The sequence below is a fragment of the Mytilus trossulus genome, chromosome 1 (assembly GCF_036588685.1).
Source record: "Mytilus trossulus isolate FHL-02 chromosome 1, PNRI_Mtr1.1.1.hap1, whole genome shotgun sequence".
Classification (NCBI taxonomy): Eukaryota; Metazoa; Mollusca; class Bivalvia; order Mytilida; family Mytilidae; genus Mytilus; species Mytilus trossulus.
This window is the reverse complement of record NC_086373.1, coordinates 64,096,020-64,113,617: the sequence shown is the minus strand read 5'-3', so window position 1 is coordinate 64,113,617 and position 17,598 is coordinate 64,096,020. Positions and strand designations below refer to the sequence as shown.

At 33.2% G+C, this 17,598-nt stretch overlaps 1 long non-coding RNA gene across 1 annotated transcript; it reads right to left on the bottom strand.

The window, feature by feature from the left end:
- Nucleotides 1-9,091: 9,091 nt before the first annotated feature.
- On the bottom strand, nt 9,092-15,471 carry LOC134709457 (uncharacterized). The gene is made up of 3 exons (XR_010105973.1): nt 15,398-15,471; nt 10,308-10,376; nt 9,092-9,200 (listed from the first exon to the last, which is right to left on the bottom strand). It is a non-coding gene; the product is annotated as an uncharacterized LOC134709457 (long non-coding RNA).
- Between the last annotated feature and the right edge of the window lie 2,127 nt (nt 15,472-17,598).

The following is a 17,598-nucleotide window of genomic DNA, read 5'->3' as shown; positions in this document are numbered from 1 at the left end:
GACCACATTATTGATATTCATGTGTTGACTACTGGGCTGGTGATACCCTCGGGGACGAAACATATAGGTGCAAAGCGAATGAAATATTTCATTGTTTGAACTTATCTTAAGGTTATATAACGTCGTAATATTCCCAATTAAGCATTTGCAGGTGCAATACTGATTTCGATAACAGGATAGACAATAAGGTAACAAGATAGACTTTTATATAGTGATATATCAGAAACGTATGTTCTTGTTACCAATGATATAAAGAGAACAGTAAACTAGCTTATGAGGGATTTACTTGATGTTGGCAAACAATCTATTATTTTACAGAATGAATATGTATAGTAGTTTATTTTCTTGAAAACCATCTAATTGGCTACGTAAAACAAGCTTAACATTTTATCTAAATCTTTCTTAATAACCCAAAAATTCATTTGAAAATGGTAACAGGATAGAGCAAATATTGTACTACCGATCGAAAAATGTTTCAAGATATTCTTGTAAGAAATCATTAAGATTGCATCTTTTAATATGTTGTTCTTAAAGTACTGTTTGTTTTGATTTGCCTATGCAGAGGGTTGTTTGAATAAGTAACTTTTTCAATTTCAAAATTCGACATGTTTTGAAAATGACTCGCCAAATAAAGTATGAAGTTAAAGAGCATTGAGGACCAAACTTCCTTAAAATTTGCCAAATACAGCTAAGGTAAACTATGCCTGAGGTAGAAAAGTCTTAGTATTTCAAAAAATTCTAAAATTTGTAAACAGTTAATTTAAAAATATCACAATATCAATGATAATTCATTAATTTAATTTAAATATATTTATTTATAGTGGATTGGGAAACAAGTTTTACAACTTATATTAATCCCTTTCCACTTTGCGGGTGCGAGTGCTGCCTTGTAGCGGCATTAGCCTACTCTTTTTCGAAATCTACAAGGGTGTCTTTAACGTGCAAGAGATATGGCTCTCTCTTAACACGGGTCAGCCATTTATCGTCCCCTTCCGACGGACTATCATCGTTTCCTCAAGACCATACTCGCAAATGGTGTCAAGGGAGAGCCGAAAATTGAGTCCCTGAAATTTTCATCCCAGACGGGAATCGAACCAGGAACCTTTGTGTTAGTAGTCCGATGCCTAACCACTACACCACGGCTCTCTGTTCATGTCTCATACAATGTAACTAAATGTTATATTTGCAATTATTTTCATTCTGTTATATTGTTTTTGTTGTCATTGTATTTTTATTCATCTATTATATCTCATGTTCCACTTTCATTTAGTTCTTTAAGCATGTTTTATTTGCATTTGATTGAATGTGTTAATTTTCTGAAGCAGCGAAATGAAACCATCAAGAGTTACTCACCTTCCGATGTAAACAATGGTAAACTGGTACAACAAAACATAAATGGTTGTCAATGAAATTATAAAAATGCTCGCATCTTTGTTTCAGGATTCTTGGGGTTTTTATACCTTGTACGTGGGCTTTTCTCCCATTTTCAATTTTACTTGTTTTAAAAACTCAGTATTTTTTAATTGATTAATATGAAGGTAAGAAGTGCAAGGCATACTTCCACGTTCACTTATATTTCCTAAATTCAAATCATGACAAACCACAATTTTTGATACAACATGCAGTTAGTATAGGTTGTGTCATCATGGCTTTGCACAATATGTGTGGTGCAGTGTTGTGAAGTTACACAATAGACCACTTTCGAGTTCATCCGTCACCGGCAAAAACTCGTCAATTATACACGCCTTTATGACGTCATTTACCAGATAGAGGGCTCGCCTGTATCCCTGCACTATTTACGTTCATCAAGCGTCTTAGTGATCGTCTTTGTGCAGGATAAACTAGAAATAATGGTTGCTCTGTAAGTACTTACTGACATTTCCCTAATGACAGCAGTGTTGATTGTCAATTTTGAGTACTCAATTTGCCGAATAATTCGTACAATATAGAATTATAGTTTTCCAACCACTCGCTCAACATTGGAAGGAAGTGACGACGCCCCTAAACGCACAAATGACGATGATAAAGGCGCGTATAATTGACGAGTTTTTTCCGGTGACGGATGAACTCGAAAGTGGTCTATTATTTCTTTAGTTGTTGATTTCCTAAGGTTCTCAAACCGTTTGGTCTGCATTCACACGCAATGTCTTATAATAAAGATGTGAGACAACTAAAATTTTTGCCTACATGAGTTAATACCAACTGCTTTTTAAGCTCACCGTGGGACATTCATATGATCTTTTGCTATTTTGGTAAACAACATTAATCAGCTATCAAATGCATTTTTATTCTCCTTTGAGTGTTCTAAGTCCAAATATCGTGAGTCCCATTTTCTGCCGCTTTCTTAACTAAAAGCTAAATTTGTATATTTTTGATAAAAATCAAAGTATTGGAGCTATTTTATATTATTTTTTTTTTCAATTTAATAGCACTGAAAGAGAAGAGTGTAACAGCGGACAATAAGGTAATGGAGCTGTCTGTTCCACAGAAAAAGTAGAAAAGGCTGCCATACTGAGACAAGGCATGTTAGACTGAAAAGTCTGTTCCCATACACTTATGTACAAGTAGATGTCTCCACTTGAGCTAAAGGTTTGGGAGCTATAGGAATAGGAGAAGCCGTGTATCTAGACAAGGTCGGCTTTGTAGGTTTAGGAAAATACTTTAATTTGGATTCATGCTGTTAATCATGCTTTTGTGATTCTCTGTCCACAATTTCACGACCATATTCAAAAATGTAACATACTGGCGTCTTCTTTGAATAATTCGTCTCAGTATAAGTTTGTCCACTCTTTTGTATCGTTTGGACTTCTCTAACATGTTTTGCATAACCACGGGTATGACTATTGAGATCAATATGCACTTCTACATCTAAACATACACAAAGTACAAAAATAACCGCAATGTTCCAATAGCACATGTGGCTTATATATTTGAATCAATTACGTATGTTAGTTAGTGGATGTTTATGTTTTTGAAGTTAGACATTAAAAAACATCTAAGGGTTTCTTTTATTAATAAAAACTAAGTCAATATAATAGGAATTCGTTATATAAAGTATGTGAGTAGAATACTTATACAAGTTGTTGTTAAGAATTTACTGTTTTATATCAAATTCCAGTAAATGATTTAACTTTTTTATTCTTTGGTTGGTCATACAATATTTTCGTTTGTACGAGTTTACGCTAACCTTATATTAGAGATTTAATTCAACTTATTTGACGCTAGTGTTAATAGGTTTAATTTTTTTTTTCTTTAGAGATGCACAACCTTATAATAACAGAATACTGTTATCCCATGTGATGTCTAATATGTTTATTAAAAAATCGACTTCTTCTTTTAATTATCTATTTTGTAATTAATGAATATTTTATACATTTCGTGCAATTAATTCCAAACTAAGGATGATTATAATCAGAGTCGTGTTTACAGGTACCCCTCTGTTCGCCCCTTTTCTCTTTTTGATATCTTTACTAAAAATTTAACTAGAGGCTCTAAAGAGCCTGTCTCGCTCACCTTGGTCTTTGTAAATATTAAACAAAGAAAGCAGATGGATTCATGACCAAATTGTGGTTTGGTGATGGTGATGTGTTTGTACATCTTAGGCAATATAGGAAAGATATACTGACACTAAGTAATCTCTAAACACATCGACTCCAAATGGAGCTTTCGTTAGTAGAAGCCATATTAACTATGTTAATATGTGTATTGGTATATAAACTATATTTGTATGTTTGTCCATCTTACTTCACTGAACATTCTTGCTGCTTACAATTATCTTCATCTATAATGAACTTGGCCCAGTTAAGAAAATTGTTAAAAAATTGACTGTAAAGGACAATAACTCCTTGTGGGGTCAGTTGACCATTTCGGTCAAGGTTGACTTATTTGTAAATCTTATAACTTTGTTGAACATTCATGCTGTTTACAGTTTATCTCTATCTTTAATAATATTCAAGATAATAACCAAAAACAGTTAAATTTCCTTAAAATTACCAATTCAGGGGCAGCAGTCCTATCTTTAATAATATTCAAGATAATAACCAAAAACAGTTAAATTTCCTTAAAATTACCAATTCAGGGGCAGCAGTCCGACAAAAGGTTGTCCGATTCATCTGAAAATTCAGAACAGATAGATCTCAACCTGGTAAACAATTCGACTATTAGTCAGATTTGCTCTAAATGCTTTTGTTTTTGAGTTATAAGCCAAAAACTGCATTTTACCCCTATGTTCTATTTTTAGCTGTGGTGGCCATCTCGGTTGGTTGGCCGGGTGACCGGACACATTTTTGGAACTAGATACCCCAATGATGGTTGTGGCCAAGTTTGATTAGATTTGGCCCTGTAGTTTTAGAGGAGAAGATTTCTGTAACAGATTACTAAGATTTACGAAAAATGGTTAAAAATTTACTTAAAAGGGCAATAACAACCTCCTAAAGGGGTCAATTTACCATCTCGGTGATGATGAATTATTTGTAGATCTTACTTTGCTGAACATTATTGCTGTTTACAGTTTATCTATATCTATAATAATAATATTCAAGATAATAACCTAAAACCGTAAAAGGAGTAGGTCCGATAAGACCCCTTTTTGGCCCCAAAATATGGCAGTTTTACAAAATTGTTAAAATGTAAATTTTAGTTGTTTATTGGACAGTTGAATGCTTCTGCTACATAAATATGGGCTGTTTTTGACAATATAATGCACAAATATCGGGTTGTAGCACCATTAAGTCATGCTAAATTAGTGAAATCTTCAAAATTCTATCATTTTAGTTAAATTTTAGACGGTTTCCGTGTGAAACGAGAGTGGCCGCATTCGTGTTCATCCATAATATTGAAATGTAAGTTGTATTTGATAATAATACATAACATATATTAAGATTGTGGATGAACACGGATGCGGCCACTTTCACTTTGGACAAAAACCATCTGAAAAGTGACGTTTTTTTGGCATATTTGAGAGATTTTTCATATTTGAGCTTGAATCGGATCGTTTTTAATGACTTAATTAGTTAAAATCTTTCACAAAAACTAATTGAATCAAGTAAAATAGACACTTAAGTGTTTAAAAAGTGGTCAAAATCTTTCGTCAGATGAAACTGAAATTTGAGGCCAAAATGAGTCCTTACCGGACCTACTCCTTTCCTTAAAATTACCCATTTAGGGGCAGCAACCCAACAAGGGGTTGACCGGTTCATTTGAAAATTTCAGGGCAGATAGATCTTGACCTAATAGCCAATTTTACCTCTGTCAGATTTGCTCTAAAGGCTTTGGTTTTTGAGTTATAAGCCAAAAACTGCATTTTACCCCTATGTTCTTTTTTTCGCCATGGCGGCCATCTTCAACGGTTGGCCGGGTCACCGGACACATTTTTTAAACTAGATACCAGATAATGATGATTGTGGCCAAGTTTGGTTAAATTTGGCCCAGTAGTTTCAGAGGAGAAGTTTGTTTGTGAATACTAACGACGGACGACGACGACGGACGCCAAGTAATGAGAAAAGCTCACTTGGCCCTCTGGGCCAGGTGAGCTAAAAAATCAAAACTTTCAAAACGTAAAACAATAAAATCAAAATTGCAGGTTAAGTTTAGTATTTTTGAAGTTTGATCAAATTTCTGAACTATCAAATTTAAAAAAAATATTTTAATTATTTGGTTAAAATTTCAAAACTTTTACAATAGAAATTTTAAAATTTTGATCAAAATTCCAAATATCGAAAATTTAAAAGCTTTTAAAACTTTGAATTGATAAGTGTTACACGGACCGTTTTTACGTTTATTCCGTTTCGTAGTTTACCGGTACTCATCTTGAAGCCCCTTTTCTATTTTTGATTTTGTGATGATAAAAAAATCAAGCTTTCAAAGAGCGAAATAATCAAAACTGAACGTTAATTTTAGTCCTTTAAAAATTTGATCAAATATCTAAACTATCAAAAATAAAAATGTAATTTAGAATTATGAAAATTTAACTATTTGTTGAAAATTTTTCAAATGTTTGGAATTTTGATGATTTAAAACTGTGATCAAAAATCTAAAATTTGAATACCTTTTGATATTTGAAATTGATTACACGGACCGTTCAGTCAAAATATCTTATAAGTTTTTCAGTTTCTTTTTGTTTTGTTTTGTTTCCTTTTGTGTTCTTGAGAAACAGTACTTTGATTGTCAGGTTTAAAAGTGAGTAATTCACATGTGTAATCATGTTAAAAGAGACCCCTTAAATTATAGGGGTATTGCTTTAGCCCCAGCTTCATATAAATTATATTGTAACATATTAAACTTGAGGCTGTCTCAATGGGTTGAAGATATTCAGTCCTTAGTTGATGATCAAAATGGGTTCCGGAAGGGAAGGAGTACCATAGATCAACTATCTTCGCTTACTAGTTTAGTCGATATTCGTAAAAAAAACTACGAAAATCCACCTTTTGTGCATTTATCGATTTTAAGAAGGAGTATGATACGATTAATAGGACATTGTTATGGGAAAAACTCAAATCTCTGTGGGTTGATGTAAAAATGTGTATGGCTATTAAGTCCCTTTATAATGGGGTCAGGTGCTCGATCAGAGTCCATAGCTTCAATACAGATTAGTTAACTGTGAACTGTGGTTTAAAACAAGGTTGTCAAATTTCTCCTTTATTATTTAACATTTTCATAAATGAATTAGCTGTATACTTAAAATCATTTGATTTTGGTGTTGACATTGGGGGAGAAAAAGTATGTATTTTATTGTATGCTGATGATATCTTACTGTTAGCAAATACTGCGAATGAGTTACAAAACCTCTTAGATGAGTTGTATCATTGGTGTACTGACAATAAAATGACTATTAATTCATGAAAGAGTAATGTTGTCCATTTCAGACCGACCTCATTTGAACAATCAAGTCACGTCTTTAAGTGTGGGGATATGAATATTGCTACTAGCAGCGAATATGCTTATCTAGGCCTTGTTTTAAATGAGTCTCTAGACTTTAGTATTACTGCAAAAAGCAGTTGCTAGGTCAGCAAACAGAGCTCTAGGTCTTGTTATAGCTAAGTGTAAAGATATTGGTGGCATGTCATATGACGGCTATAAAAAACTATTTGATGCACTTGTAGGTCCTATTGTTGAATATGGTGCCGCGATTTAGGGCTGCAAGAATTTCTCATTTATTAATAGGATTCAAATCAGAGCGTGTAGGTTCTTCCTTGGTGTTGGTAAATATACACCTAATCCAGCTTTAATGGGGACATTGGGTGGATTCCAATTTACCATATACTCAATTGAAAGTAATTGCAAGACACTGGCACAGATTAGTAAATATGGAGCCAGATTTTATTAATTAGAAAATATTCATATGGGAAGATGAGGTCGGTCTGAGACATAAAATTGTGAAAAATTGGAATTTCATTGTTAAAAAAACAATTCACGGAACTTTGTAATATAAACACTAATTTTGATAAAAATATGTTTATTGATACAGAGATGTCAAGAATGATTGATAATTATATTGAAGAATGGAAGTGTATTGTTAGTTCATCCTCTTCCAGACGGGAAAATGGGTTTAAGAAATTGAGAACCTATAGTATTTTTAAGAAGGAGTATGTTGTTGAAAACTACTGCAAACTGGTAATGGATTTTTGTGAAAGAAGCGCCTTTGGAAAATTTTGATGTGGGGTGGCTGCTATTGGACTGGAAACTGGGAGGTATAAAAATTTGCCGCTGGAATAGAGATGTTGTTTTAATTGTTGTAAAACTGTCGAAGATCAATATCATATTTTTCTACATAGTCCTGTTTATAGTGATCTTAGACAAGTTCTTTTTACTGAGTCTCTTAAAATTGATGATCAGTTTAATAGTTTTACAGATTGCCAGAAAATAGTATTTATATTTTCGAATCAAGATATTATAAGATTATGTGTCAAAACCTGTAATTGTATTCTTAAACGACGCCGAGAAGTTTTATATTGTAAATAATAATGAAATACTTGTGTTGTATAATTTTACCATTCAGGTTGAATATTTATTATGTACATACACATATTCTTTTAAGTGATTACCGTCTCTCGTAAATCTGTACAGATTGGCTTATGTATACAAAGTGTATCTTTTATAAATGTATTGTGTAATTTTATACATAAGGTGAGACGTAAATAAAAATATTGAATTGAATTGAATCAGAAAAGAGGGACAAAAGATACCAGAGGGACGGTCAAACTCATAAATCGAAATTAAACTGACAACGCCATGGCTGAAAATGAAAAAGACAAACAGGGAAACAAAAGCACACATGACACAACACAGAAAAATTAAGAATAAGCAACACCAACCCCCTTTAATTGCATTTGATTAGAATCTAAATTTGAAAACTTTACATATTATTTTGAATTGGTAAACAATCTAATTTGAATAAATAATATTTGATAAGTGATTCAACACAGGGCATTTTAAATGTACCAAGTCAGGAATATGACAGTTGTTGTCCATTCCGATATCATTTTCATTAGAGTTCAATATATAGGGTTTATACTTATTATAAAAAATGACACGTACGTTTCCTCATACATGCCCTTTTTCGTGTTCATTGTCTGTAAGTTATAATTGTCTTCTGAATATCCTACATGTATCTTAATGGTATGTCCTGAACTCTTGGCGTATCTGCTTCAACCGGAATTCATATTCAATGTAAGTATCTTACTTACGTAAGGTAACACTAAAAGCTGTCACTCATTTTCAACGTGTATTGATATCGCAGGAACTGGCATCAACACTAAATTCTCAAAAATGACAAAAAATGTTGCTTAAGGGGTTTCTGTTTTCGGTCAGTCCCTCGAATAAGTTGTGATTGGAAGCTTTTTTTGACACCAAACAGACTTATTTTACAAACTAACAAAAACAAACAAAATAAAACGACAATATTCTGTTATAATTGAGATTTTATTCCATTTTCACTTGATGTGTTCATTACCAACTAGTGGTCAAACGAAAAAGGCATTACAATTATCAATGTGTTCCTGTACATTTACAACAACATTGGTAGTTGTTGAGACATTTATGGATACCATTACAGCCTATTCTAGCGCATGCGTCATGGCAATTCTGATATGCGCACTGATACACCCGAACTGTTTGGTCACATGTGTTGCAGTACGTGTTGCAATTGTGGTTATCGTTGTTTTGGTAATTGTGGCTACCATAATGTTTAGCAGCACTCTCACCTGAATTATAAATGATTATCAATAGTTAATTCAACCAAATATACAATATATCAATTCCGAGTGTACCTTGGTACAGATCGCCTTCCGAACGCAAGTTAACATTCAATAAAATGGGGTCTCTGTTCAGTTTTTCAGGATGTATAGGTACAGACACGTACGATCGAAAAGGGGGCATTACACCGAGGCATAGTTGTAGAAAGAATGCCAAGCTATCTTCATGTTTTTCAGGTGGTTTGTTGCGAGACTAAATATCTTTTCATCATCCCTAACATTTATGAAGTATTTGCTACTGGACGCAATTCCATCATCCAATACGGAATTAAAACTATCGTTTCTAATTTGTTTTAATATAACACGCTTTTGCATGCATTTATTGTTTTACAACGGATACTGATCACATTTAACGTTTAATCCGATGCGAGCTAACATATACATGGTGTTATTTATATTAGTTCGAATGTGAAAATGGAAACATTTAAATAAATACCAGTGTACACCAATGATCTCACACGAGACGATGGTTCGGTTTCTACTGGGGGAGTAGTAGAGAAATATAGTCATTGTTCGACGGCAGTCAGGCGATACTGGATGTATAAATACACAGACACTTTAGTATTAGATCGGGACTTAACAAACAGAGGCGAAAGATACTAAAGAGATATTGACACTTTAAAATCGTAGATAAACTTTCATCGCCATGGCTTAAAACAAAGAGAGAAAAAGACAAATAACGGTACTCAAAACACAAAGTTGAAATCTATAGACTGATCAACATAACATGTACACCACTTATATTGAGCGTGATTGGGGGAATGCTTCGGAAAGATAAATAAATTCTGCTCCACATTTTTTATTCCGTTTTTCATCCCCTGTTTACACTTTCACGATATTCATATTAAATAACCTTGCCATAATGCTTCAAGGGGTCTTTAGGTATATTTTACATGTCGCATACCAATATTTCCGCTCTTCATCCAGGTTGACTTTCTTTTCGAGCTTACTTTTAAAATGTATTGGATCTCGTCCTGCATATGCAAGGTTTATTTAAACATGCATTACAAGATATCTATGTATTGGTAATCTCGCCAGTTACTATAATTAACTTACCTGCAAGGCACAGAGCTACCATAACTGCGACTATTACAAATTTCATTCTGGTTCCTGTCCACGTATATCCTATAAATATTTTAAAACATTAAAGAAAAATGTCCTGTGTTTTGTTTTAACAATGTTAACTTAAACTAAATAAATATTTTTTCTAAATTCCTTGCGTTTTTAGCTCACCTGGCCCAAAGGGTTGCTGCCCCTGAATTGGTAAATTTAAGGAAATTTTGCTGATTTGGGTTATTATCTTGAATATAATTATAGGAAGAGATAAACTGTAAACAGCAAAAATGTTCAACATAGTTAGATCTACAAATAAGTCAACAGAATCAAAATGGTCTGTTGATCCCTTAAGGAGTTATTGCCCTTTATAGTCAATTTTTAACCATTTTTCGTAAATCTTGGTTATCTTTTACAAAAATAATTCTCTGAAGAAACCACTGAGCCAAGTTAATCAAACTTGGGCACAATCATCTTTGTGGTATCTAGTTTAAAAATTGTGTCCGGTGACCCGGCCATCAAATCAAGATGGCCGCCACGGGTAAAAGTAGAACATAGGGGTAAAATGCAGTTTTTGGCTCATAACTCAAAAATCAAAGCATTTAGAGCAAATCTACTTGGGTTCATTTGTTTATCAGGTCAAGATCTATCTGCCCTGAAATTTTCAGATGAATCGGACAACCCGTTGATGGGTTGCTGCCCCTGAATTAGTATTTTTTAGGAAATTTTGCTGTTTTTGGTTGTTATATTGAATATTATAGATAGAGATAAACTGTAAACAGCAATAATGTTCAGAAAAGTAAGATTGACAAATAAGTTAAATGACCGAAATGGTCAATTGACCCCCTAAGGAGTTATTGTCCTTTATAGTAAATTTTTAACAATTTTTATCAAATTTGTAAATTTTTATTAAAATTTTCCACTGAAACTGCTGGATCAAGTTCATTTAGATAGTGATAATTGTAAGCAGCAAGACTGTTTAGAAAAGTAAGATGTACAAACACATCACCATCACCAAAACACAATTTTGTCATGAATCCATCTGCTTCCTTTGTTTAATATTCACATAGACCAAAGTGAGCGACACATGCTCTTTAGAGCCTCTAGTTCTTGAATTACCTTATTTGGGAATGTCCAAATACGAAAATTAAAGTGCTTGTGTTTCGCAAACGGTGGTTTCATGTGGCAGATTTTTCTAAAACTGACAGAATTTTTCATTCATACAACTCGTCTCCTTGTGTCTGATTTTTTTGTACATACCTATCAATGTTAGTAAATCACTAACTAACAATTAATTAAGGGAAACAAATGTTTGCTTAATTTTGCAAACATCATCATCATTATATGATTTTGTTGTATTTTTTTTTTTTTGGGGGGGGGGGGCATATAAAAAGATCTGGTCTGAATTCATAAAAGGACCGGAGTTGCTAACGCACTTGTAAACAACAACGTGTTGATGTGCAGACACTAAATCTCCATGTCACAAAGTGTGTCTTTGTTATGTCATGTTCCGTCAAGTCGTCTCACACTTTGCTTAAGGTGGTACCTAACACTACAGGGAGATTACTCTGAAAATCAGCTAAACGTTTGAATTACGTTGTGTTGTTAAGGGAATATAAAGCTTCTCAATTATCATAACTAGAATTTGTCAAGCTGCTTTATAACCAATGTAATGTTTCTGATAAAATGGTTGGTTTAATTTTTTGAAATTTTAATATTTTTTTCAAAGGATCAAATACTTTTCTTTTGTCAAAATTTTATGAAAATTAAAAGAGCCAATTTGTTTTCGTGAAAGTGTTGGGTACCACCCTCAACATCATTTTTTTAAATTTTAAATGGCATATTTAAAATCTTAAACAGCAATGTCTTTGAACGACATACTTCACTCAATTATGTGGTCATGTTTTTTTTCTCATTAAAATTGTTGCGACAATCATTATGTTAGAAAGAAAAAAAAGTTAAAACATAGGCATTATGCAACGAAGACAATCTATCATTATTTTCACTATTTATTTTTTATGACTATATAACAAAATTGACCACGGTACTACTATAATTAAATAAGAAATGACAATTTTGTTAAACTATTGACGTTTGAAGATTTTATGTATCAATATATTTTTCAGAAGGTATTATAGTTTTCCCCTCGTTCACATCCTACTACATGTTCTGCATAATTTGCATTGCATCACAATTTCAAATATAGCTAGACTTGGCGTTTTCTGTATGTTTATAATAAATTATATCGTGTTATTTATTTTGATTTATGTTTCTTATGGTATATAATTTGTTATTGAAGACACATTTATTTATATGTATTATAGATATCAATTTTAACAAGTAACAATATTGCATTATTCCGGAACTATCGGAATTGCCATATCACATGCTTTAAAAAGTAAAATCACAAAAATACTGAACTCAGAGGAAAATCATTTCGAAAGTCCATAATCACATGGCAAAATCAAATAACAAAACGCATCAAAAACAAATGGACAAGAACTGTCATATTCCTGACTTGGCACAGGCATTTTCAAATGTAGAAAATAGTGGATTAAACCTGGTTCTATAGCGCTAACCCTCTCACTTTTATTTGTAATGTTCGGAGGACGTGTTTTTCAACAGACTGTCGGCATTCCAATGGGAACAAACTGTGACCCTCTACTTGCCGACTTATTTCTTTATTATTATGAGGCTGACTTCATGCAGGAACTTCTTAGGAAGAAAGATGAGAAGTTAGCAAAATCTACTTTCCGCTATATAGATGATGTTCTTTCACTAAATAATTCAAAATTTGGTGACTATGTGGAACGCATCTATCCCATTAAACTAGATATAAAGGATACTACAGATACAGTTAAGTCGGCTTCATATCTTAATTTACATCTAGAAATTGACAATGAGGGTCGATTGAAAACAAAACTTTACAACAAAAGAGATGATTTCAGCTTTCCAATTGTGAACTTTCCATTTCTAAGTAGCAACATTCCAGCAGCACGTGCATACGGGGTATATATCTCCCAATTGATACGATATTCCCGTGCTTGCATTTCCTATCATGATTTTCTTGATAGAGGGTTACTGCTCACAAGGAAGCTATTAAACCAAGAGTTCCAAATGGTGAAGTTGAAATCATCCCTTCGTAAATTTTACGGACGCCATCACGAGTTGGTTGACCGTTATGGAATAACCGTTTCACAAATGATATCGGATATGTTCCTTACGTCGTAACTACAACCCCCTTCCCTTTCATGCATGTGACCAATCGAATTCGACAATTTACCGGATTTGTAATCACATAAGCAACACGACGGGTGCCACATGTGGAACAGGATCTGCTTACCCTTCCGGAGCACCTGAGATCACCTCTAGTTTTTGGTGGGATTCGTGTTGTTTAATTTTTAGTTTTCTATGTTGTGTCATATGTACTATTGTTTTTCTTTTTCATTTTTAGACATGGCGTTGTCAGTTTGTTTATGATTTATGAGTTTGACTGTCCCTTTGGTATCTTTCGTCCCTCTTTTAATGAGTCTTATCAAATTCCGTTATATTGACATTGATGCGTTAAATAAACAATAAATTAGCCAAAACATCAGTACATCAGTCATCATCGTATATCAATTTTAAAAGGAACAATTTAACAGAACACAAAAACATCTACCTACGAATACATTGATTGATTTGAGTGTCTGAACAACGACAGAACATTAAAATGTAACACACACAGAGACGAACTAAGCATTAGATAAAATCCGATGAGAATAACAAATATAACATATATAGAGAGGGTCTATATATAATCTAACATGACGTCGTTCAAACGCTTTGAGTACACACACGTGGTTAATATGAAAATATTGTTTGGGCTGTTCCGACCGTACTTCCGCGTCATATGCTTTTTAAGAATGAGGTTCCCAAAGTCACAAAACATTGACGTCAGAATAAAGGCATTTTATAGGAAAATACACGCTTGTGAAACCCAAAATTATCACAACAAAGAAACGTAGGCAAACGATGCTGAAATGTTTCATATAAGCTTTATTGTTATAAATATAAGGCTTTTAAGGAGCGTGTATAAAATTATCAGAAAAAAATAAAAATTATTTTTCATTACAATTCTTTTTTATTACCTTAAGTAGTTGTTACTTTATCATATGGTACAAAAAAATCAATTCGTGTTGGCCCCAGGTGATTCTTAAAATGTAGATATCATTGAAAAAGATCCAAATTATTTCCCTTTGATGTAAAAAAAAAAAAAGCCCTTTTTTGGCATTAAAATTGAATATATTTTTTAACTTATCGGTGACCAATATTTTTTATTGTTGTTTTCGAGTAAGCTGTACATGAACTAAATAATTGTAAAACTTAAGCAATTTCGGTAATTTAGTTCCTTTTTTTATTTTGATATTACCGCTATTTCTCCTATTAGTTCAACAGAAAGGACATTACATGTAACAGAAATGTATGCTTCTTTCGAAGGCAGATTGTAAGCGTAAATGAACGGTGACCCTATTTTTGAATTTTATTTTTCTATTTTATTAAAAGTACAAGATAAAGTTTTATAGAAAAATATAGACAAATCCTATATTAAATTAAAAAAAATAGATTTAGACCCGCGAGCCCCCTGAAGTACACTTATTATTTAGATTCATCAAAACCTTTCTAAACATGTTCTTGTAAACATTTTTAGCATGTCACTTATTCAGTTTGCTCCGATCTTTTACGGTATTTTAATGGTGCGTTTATTTATGGGAACGACAAATCATGCCCTCAGCTAGAGCGCTTTGATCCAAAACAATTGCCGTATTTGTCCTATTAGTATCGAAATAATGATTTCACCACGGGTTGTCCCTTTATGCCGACATTTTACCCCTCGCTATCGCTCATGGTAAAATATGTGTAAAAAAAGGCCAACCCGTGGTAAAATCATGACATATTCAAGCCCCCATGAATTATTAATGACCGCCGTGGATTGATTAGTTACTGTATGTAAACTGAGAATTGATAGTAAAAAGCAGGGTGTCTTCTAGTATCTATGAATTTAAGAGAATTTACCAGTAGAGAAATTATTTATAATGTATACCTTTACTTACTTTTAGAATAATTCTTCCTACTGAAATATCTGACACACTCTGTCTGTCCTTTTTATACTAGACTGTGTTTTTAATGAATAAATGCGCATGTTCAAAACATAAATATTTTTTTTTATAAATAACATCATTAACATTACACTCGAAAAGATTGATTATAGATTACATACACATTTGGTATACGTAATGCGTATTTTAATATCAAATAAAATGTACTTTCGATATTTTTTGTAAAAAATGCATTGAGTACCATGTGTCGCCCTTGGTATTTCCGTGATTTAATATGTCATATGCATAATCATTATTTAATGTATTCAAGATGTTAACATGCAGTTAAATAGGTTTCCTTTATTTTATTATTATAAAGCTGACGAAAAATAAAATACAAGTTACATGTTTTTTGTGGTGCATTTTGCAGAAAACGATATATTTTTCGAGCATTTCCCCGATATGCCATGCTTATGAAATTCATATCACTCCTTCAAGCCCAAACTCCTATTTTGTGAATACTCTTGGACTTTGGCACGGAAGATGGCTTTGAACCGTTTAAATTCCATAGTTGGTTCAGGACAGCACCCTATAGACGGTGTTCCAAGGAAGCGATACTACTGGAGGTAGATCCGGCATATGATAAATTAACATGATTACAGTGACTGCTTTGAACATGACAAATACCCCATCTATTCTTCCCCCCCCCCCCCCCCCCCAAAAAAAACGATTGTATCTCTCTGTTGTAAATATATAAAGACGTTTCGCATTTCCTTTACAACTACATATGATTATTCTGCACGATTCCAGAGACTTGTAAAAAAAAAGACCTATATGTGCATGTGAAAAATGGAAATCCTTCCTATATAATTACATAGATATAGGAAGATGTGGTGCGAGTGCCAATGCGACAACTCTCCATCAAAATAACAATTTAAAAAAAAGTAAACCATTATAGTTGAATGTACGGCCTTCAACACGGAGCCTTGGCTCACACCGAACAAGCTATAAAGGGCCCCAAAATCACTAGTGTAAAACCATTCAAACGGGAAAACCAACGGTCTATTCTATATAAAAAAAACGAGAAACGAGAAACACGTATATATTACATAAACAAACGACAACTACTGTACATCAGATTCCTGACTTAGGACAGGTGCAAACATTTGCAGCGGGATTAAACGTTTTAATGGATCCAAACCTTCTCCCTTTTTCTGAAACAATAGCATAACATAAAAATACACACGATAAAATATCAATTGGCAGACTTAACTCAAATCAAAAAACATAAATTAATACACAATGAACGAATAAATTTGATCTGCAATATCTGAATTCAAATGCACTGTAAATAAAATATTAGTGACAACATTCAAGACAAAAAAGCAAACATACAAGTTCAAACAAAGCCATGGCAAGTCACCACTGAGAAATATTTAACCCTTCGAAAATATTGATCAATATTCACTTTAGAAAAAACCGGTCTAAAAAAATAAATTAAATCTTGAAATTTATACAAAAGAGGGACGAAAGATACCAAAGGGACATTCAAACTCGTAAATCTAAAACAAACTGACAACGCCATGGCTAAAAATGAAAAAGACAAACAGAAAAACAATAGCACACATGACACAACATAGAAAACTAAAGAATAAACAACACGAACCCCACCAAAAACTAGGGGTGATCTCCGGAAGGGTTAGCAGATCCTGCTCCACATGCGGCACCCGTCGTGTTGCTTATGCGATTACAAATCCGGTAAATAGTCTTAATTCGGTAGGTCAAATTAATGAAAAGGAAGGGGATTGTAGTTACGACGTAAGGAACATATCCGATATCATTTGTGAAACGGTTATTCCATAACGGTCAACCAACTCGTGATGGCGTCCGTAAAATTTACGAAGGGATGATTTCAACTTCACCATTTGGAACTCTTGGTTTAATAGCTTCCTTGTGAGCAGTAACCCTCTATCAAGAAAGTCATGATAGGAAATGCAAGCACGGGAATATCGTATCAATTGGGAGATATATACCCCGTTTGCAGGTGCTGCTGGAATGTTGCTACTTAGAAATGGAAAGTTCACAATTGGGAACTGAAATCATCTCTTTTGTTGTAAAGTTTTGTTTTCAATCGACCCTCATTGTCAATTTCTAGATGTAAGTCAAGATATGAAGCCGACTTAACTGTATCTGTAGTATCCTTTATATCTAGTTTA